The following is a 7,334-nucleotide window of genomic DNA, read 5'->3' as shown; positions in this document are numbered from 1 at the left end:
AGCCAGTCAGGGTGCAGTGTAGCAATGATGAAACATACAATTTTCCTCTAGTTCTAAATGCTTCTTCCCCCCACAACCCCAATATCATGATCCCAATTCTACCTTACAAATCTGGCTAGACCAGAGGATGTACACATTAGTACAGATAGGAACTGGAAACACAGGGAATACAGAGCAGATGATCCCTTCAGTACCAGTGGTGAGAGTGGCGATACCAGGAGGGTTGAGGGAGGGTGGGGTGGAAAAGAGGAACCGATTACAAGGATCTACATATAACCTACTCCCAGGGGGGACGGACAACAGAAAAGTGGGTGAAAGGAGACGTTGGACAGTAAGATAAGACAAAATAATAATTTATAAATTATCAAGGGTTCATGAGGGAGCGGGGAGCAGGGAGGAAGGGGGGGAAATGAGGAGCTGATGCCAGGGGCTTAAGTGGAGAGGACATGTTTTGAGAATGATGAGGGCAATGAATGTACAAATGTGCTTTATACAATTGAAAAAGGGAGCACTGTGCTCTTTAACCATCAATGGTGTGGAATCAGATTCACAGCAGGAGCTGCCACGATTCGATCGGAAGTTTAGAGGTTAATGCATTTAGATTATCGGGCAAGTATCAACTCAGAAGAGGAGGGTGAAAGTGGCTGCACGATGTGAGTGAGGAACCCAGCTGTCACTAATCGGTCCGAGGAGAAAGTGTGGAACTGGGTATGTTAAGCTGTGTATTTTCAACAAACCAAACATAATTTTAAAACAGAAAGAAATTCATTGTCAAGGAAAGAAATTCATTCTTCTCCAGGTGCCTTTTTTCTAAGACAGAAAAACAAATGGAAAAACCGGAATCTTGTGATGAGACCAGGAGTGGAAACTGAAGAATGGCAGCAGAGCCAGAGCCCACTTTGACTGCTGTTCTCCTTGTAACGCATAAGCGAGCCCTGGCACCTCCTTTGACTTACTCAGTTACAAGAGTGAGTCATCACCATGGCTCGGCCCCAATGTCATGTGAACATACAACAATGATGTAAGGTACCTTAGTGATTGAAAACATGGGATCTTGGGTAACTTAGTCCTTTATGATTCGGTTTATTCATCTATAACATTATTACAACCTGTTTCTTAGGAATTTTATAATAAAATAACAAGTCAATATTCATAAGGTGCTTAGAATAACCTCTCATGTACATAGTGAATGCTGCATCAGGTTTGGTTAAATTAAATGAAATCTCAGAGGTCCATTGGCACTCACAATCTTCATGAAATATTTCATAGAGGTGATCTCATGTTCTTCTCAAAACTAAGATTATTGTGCACTTCAGTTATGGATAAACCATACTCTGTTCCCCTAAATTATACTTTTAGTTTAATTGTGTCTTCTTGTGTATGCCTGGATAATTCAAAAAAGTTCAAATCCACAGTAGCTCTGACATTTTATAGAAAATCCCGTAACCCAGAGTGTGAGTGGGTAGCTTCAAGGCTGTACCCCCATACAAAAATAAATGGAAAGAGAAGATCGGGGTTGACTCAATCCTAACAGGGAATCGAGTCAAACATTTAGGTAAATCAAGCAAGTGTTTAATCAAGAAAAGAAGGACTGGATTTTAAGGAGAGCTTTGTGCCATTTGTACTGATTCTTTCCTCTCTTCCCTCCATCCCGCTCCCACCCTTCACCCCCCACCCCTCCACCCCCATCCTGATTGCATTCTGAAGATGACAGCTATCTTTTTGGCATTGGCTTCGGATTCCCCAGCCATTGTCTTCTTTCCTTCCATAGGTCTGATGCCTCGCTGAAAGACTGGTGCAAAGGCCTTTTCTTTACTTTATTGAACTTCATGCAGAAAGACAGTTACTGGAGAGAAATTGGTGATGCTGTTTGTTGTTGACAGTGCCAATGACTGGGTTCTGCCCCACACCCTTTGTACAACAGAAGGAAAAATTGCCTGTATCCTGTATCTAAATAAACAAAATAACTGTATCTAAAATAAACAAAATAACTCTTACAACTCAACAACAAAAGACAAACAATCTAATGAGTCAATGAGTTGAATAAACATTTTTCACAAAAATATATACCAATTGCTTTTAAGCATTTTAAAAGAGACCTGCCAACATTAGTCATTAGGGAAATGTAAATCAAACCTCCCATGAGATAAGCAATTCACACCTGCTGTTTCTGTTGTTTAGTTGCTATTTAGTCAGCTTCAATTCTTAGCAATGCCATGGACAACAAAGGATTGGTCCTACACTGTCTTCACAAATGTTCTGATGCTTGAGCCCATTACTGCAGCCACTATGTCAGTCCATCTCAGTGAGAGTCTTCCTCCTTTTTTGCTAGCCTTGTATTTTATCAAGAATGATGTCATTCTCCAGGGACTGGTCTCTCCTGAGAACATTTCCAAAGTACATGTTAACTTCTGTCTGTATTTCTTCTAAGACAGCTTTGTTTGTTCTTCTGGCACTTTCATGGTTCTTGTCAATAATATTCTTCACCACCATAATAACCCAAATGTATAAAATCTTCTATGTTCTTCCTTATTCATCGTCTGGCTTTCCCATGCATATGAAGTGATTGAACATATCATGGGGTGGGTTTCAAATCAAACCAAACTCACTGCCACAGAATCTATTCCTTCTCAGAGCTAACCTGTGAGACAGGGTAGAATGGCCCCTACTGGTTTCCAAGACTGTAACTCTTTAAGGGCATAGAAGAGAAAGGGTCTTCTTTCTCCCACAGTGGTTTCAAACAGCTGGCCTTGTAGTTAGCAGGTCAGCGCATAATCAATATGCCACCAGGCCTTGGACCATCTTTACTCTTTAACACTTTGCCCTTTGAAATATGTCATTTGATTTCTTGACTGTTACTTCCATGAGCATTAATTATAGATTCAAGCACATAAAGAATTTGACAACTACAATCTTTTCCCTATTTATCATGACGTTAGATCTATTGGTCCAATTGTATAGCTATAATATATACTGTGGTCTTTGATCTTTATCAGCTAACTACTTGAAGTTTTCTTTACTTTCAGCAAGCCAGCAAGGCTGTGTCCTCTGCCTACTACATGAGCCTTCTTCCAGTCTTGATGCCACATTCTTCTTCATAGAGTCCAGATTTAGGATTTTTGGCTCAGTGTACAGTTAGAATATGTGTGACAAAAGGATACAATTTTGCCTCATATCTTACCTGATTTTAAACCACATGGTATCTTGTGTTCAACTAGAATGTTTAAAATAAAGGCCAGGGGCCTGGGCTGGGGGTGGGGGTGGGGTGCGGGGAGAAAAGAATAAAACAAAATAGTAAGTGTTGGCACGAATGTGGAAAAAGTGGAACTCATACGCATGACTGGTGGAAATGTAAAGTTACCAAAATAATCTTCACAATTATGTCCATGTTGGAATATACTTTTGCAGCCACTATATCAATCCATCCAATGGAGAATCCTCTACTTTTTAAAACATGATCTCCTCTACAGGAACTGTTATCTTCTAATATTATGTGCTATCAATTAGCATATGATGTAGCACTTTTACTCCTAGACATAGAACAATTATTATTAAGAACAGATGTTAAATCATAAACTTGTGCATGAGTATTCATAGCACTACTATACACAATAGCCCACAAATGGAAACAACCCAAATGACAATCATCAGATGACTGGATAAACAGAATGTGGTATATCCATATAAGAGAATAGTATTAAACTATAAAAATGTGTGACATGTTGATACATGGATGAAACTTGATAATATTATGCAAAGAGTAAAAAACAGACACAAAAAAACACATATTGTACTATTTTGTTTACATGAAATGTCCCATATAGGCGACTCCATAGAGAGAAAATGCAAATTAGTGGTTGCCAGAGAATGAGTGGAGAGGGACTGTGTAGTGACAATTTAATAATAAGTAGAGGCTTTCTTTGGGGAGTAATGAAAATATTCTGAAGTTAGATGGTCATACTGGCTCTATAACATTTTGAATGTATTTTAAACCACTGAAGAGTGTAATTTAAAAGTGAATTTTATTTGATTTGAATTTTGCTTCAATTAAACAAATATATAACCAAGTGTCCTCTTATAATTCAAATAAGTTTTCCCAGCAGTGACTTTTAAATCAATTATACAAAGGTACGCACAGCTGTTTTGGTAGCATTACACAAGCCCATGATTTGGGACTTGTGTGTACAAGTACTTAGATTTATGTAATTTTGGCAAGTAGCAATCTCTGTTTATAATTAACACCAAAATAGAAATGTAGACTGTTTCCGAGTACTACTCAATGGAAGTGACAGACAACATTCATTCCTCTGTCTTGCTTTGTGGCCCAGAAATGGGCATCATCCCATCTTGTTAACCTCAGAGCGTCTATCAGACATTTGGTCATCCCCTTTTGCTAAAACTAAAATTACTTTTTTATTTTAAAAAAATGTATTGTTGACCCCTCCCAGCAACCATGATGAAATGTCAACATTAGGGACATAAACAACACCAGCAAATTCCATCATAGTGTTTTGCTTTAATTGCTTTAGGCATCTGAAAGTCTAAAAGAAGTATTATATTCCTAGACAGGATTGGCCTCTGTAAGAAAACTAGTCTTGTAAATACATGACCTTCCTGTATTTGGTAATCCTTTTCAACAGAGAATTGTTATGAAAATAAAGCAGGATATAATTTACACCTTGAACATAAATAAATTGAAATGCTATTTTGTTAAATGAGTGTATCCAAATTACAGCAAATACTTTGTATTATTTATCTAAAGGTCACTTATTTATTATTATTAGTTCAGGTCTCTGGAATATGACCTCATATTTGAAATTAAACTAAAATGTAGCCACATAATGACCATAAAGTCTCCCCTACCCCCCACCCCCGTCACACTCCCATCTTCAGTGTGGTACCTGCTCACCTCACTTTAAATCCCAGTAAATTTGAGAGTTGTTTTATTTGGAAAGGTTCTTGTTAGGTCCTATTGAGTCCCTGACAATTCATAACGACCTGTGTATAGCAGAATGAGACCCTACCTGGCCCTGTACCATCCTCACACTCGCATTGTCGCGGACACTGTGGCCATCCATCCCACAGGGCCTTCCTCACTTATTGTCGCGGACACTGTGGCCATCCATCCCACAGGGCCTTCCTCACTTTCCCTGCTTCTCTGTTTTACAAGCATGATGTCCTAGGCAGTTGAGAATTGGTGTTATTTCAGGAAGAGAGAGCAAGAAGCCATAGATATAGTCCTACGGGCTTAAAAAATGCAGGAAAGCAATAGGAGTATGTATGGTCTGAAAAAAAAATCATGGAAGCCTTTAATTTGGGGAGCAATTAGCCACTTATATTTCAATAACACTTAAAGATACTCTAAAGGTTAATGGAATCATTAAAAAAAAAGAGCTCAAGGGTAATTAGAATGTTTTATCACATTTTAGGGTGTTTCCACTAAACAATTAAAATGGTGTTTAGATGTTTAAAGTAGTACACTACTTATGAATTAAATCCAGCACTTTATTCTGTGTAGCTTTCTCCTAACCGTGAGCATTATAGAAAAAGTACAGCCAAGTGCCTCCTGCTTGTTTCTTTCCATTTTCAGAAACTGTAGGGGGAAAGTCTCTATGCCACGGATATTTTGACAGAATTGGTTGACTCCTAGTCTAGACATTTATGAAACCATTTTAGAAAATGTCCCTTATCTAGAATTTTATACTCTATTTTCCCAAGTATTCCTAGGACATCGACACAGTATTTCTTTTCTCGGGTCAGCTATGGCCTTAAAGCACAGATGAACTTCAATTGATAGACTAAACTCACTTGGCTTTTAATGTTTAAGTCATCCTCCCCTAATGATACTCCTTGCTGATTTATTTTATTTATAGTTATGAATAGCATCTAACATCCAAATTATTTTTTCTTTCACAAAATCAATAAATTAATCCTTAGCATTCTCTTGTAGGAATATGATCATCCCAACTTCTTTCTTCACTCGCATTAAAAAACATAATGCAATTTAGGTCTTTGCTGTGTTGAAGATATGCATAACCAAAACAACACAAGTTCAAGTTTCTGCGTGTACACGTCATTGACGTGGATTCCATTCTTCAAGGAGTGCAGTCAGTCTTTGCGAAGCTTCTTTTCTGAGTTGTTCCTTCCCTCTAAAATAAACTCATTGCACATGAAGGGTCTTATCTAAACTTTCAACTTCCTGTTGTCGTGTTGATCTTATGTGGATAGGCTTTAAAAAGCATACGCTAAAGGTAGTAGTCTTTACTTGTTGAACTAAACTATTTGGTTTTGAGAGGATGTTAAGTTTCAAGATTAGGATTTTAAGATTATTTGGGGACAGTAGTTTCAAGGATCCATTCAGTCTCACAGGCTCCAAAATTCTGGAGTCCATGAGAATCTGAAATTCTGTTCTGCATTTTCCCCAATTTGATCAGGATTCTTCTTTAGAAACTTAGATGAAAATGTTTAGGAAAAATAGGCAGACACCTTGTTCTAAGAAGTTCTAAGTATATACCCCAAAGAGTTGAAAACAAGGGATAATTACCATTTTGAATGGAGTTGAAAAAAATAGTAAATTATTTGAATTTTTGAGACCTGTTTTGTTTTTAATACTTGTATCAGGGGCTCTTACATCTCTGATCACAATCCATACATTCATCCAGTGTGTCAAGCACATTTGCACATATGCTGCCTCATCATTTTCAAAGCATTCTCTTCCCATTTGAGCCCCTGATATTAGCTCCCAATTTCTTCCCCCTCGATCCCCCACCCTCCCTCCCTCATGAACCCTTGATAAGTTATAGATTATTATTTTCATATCTTACATCATCCTCTGTCACCCCTCACCCACTTTTCCATTATTCGTCCCCCTGGGATGGGGTTATAATTGATCCTTGCGATCCATTACTCCTTTCTCCCCCCACCATCCTCTAATCCTCCTGCTATCTCTACTCTCATTGTTGACCCTGAAGGGTTTCTGAATGACCAATAAACATATGAGAAAATGTTCCTGATCATTATCCATAAGAGAAATGCAAATCAAAACAACTATGAGATACCACCTAACACCCTCAAAGGGTAGAAGGGGAACAAACCCAACTGTGTTCACTACGATTGACTGTGATGGTAAAGAGGGAGGAGAGAGAGAAGGATGAAATAAAGAATAAAGAGATAGCTGATCCCTGATTGCTTGAATGTGGGGCCAGAGGGGTTTAGACCCTGCCCCACAATGGCAGGTTTGTGTGCCCTTTTAATGCAGGGACCCAGTGATGCTGGACTGAATTGCCCTACTTGATGAGATCGCCTTAGAGGTCCATCAACAGCACAGCATGGTG

The sequence above is a fragment of the Echinops telfairi genome, unplaced genomic scaffold (assembly GCF_000313985.2).
Source record: "Echinops telfairi isolate 266 unplaced genomic scaffold, ASM31398v2 ScPeMD7_7;HRSCAF=31, whole genome shotgun sequence".
Taxonomy (NCBI): domain Eukaryota; kingdom Metazoa; phylum Chordata; class Mammalia; order Afrosoricida; family Tenrecidae; genus Echinops; species Echinops telfairi.
This window is presented reverse-complemented; position numbering follows the sequence as displayed.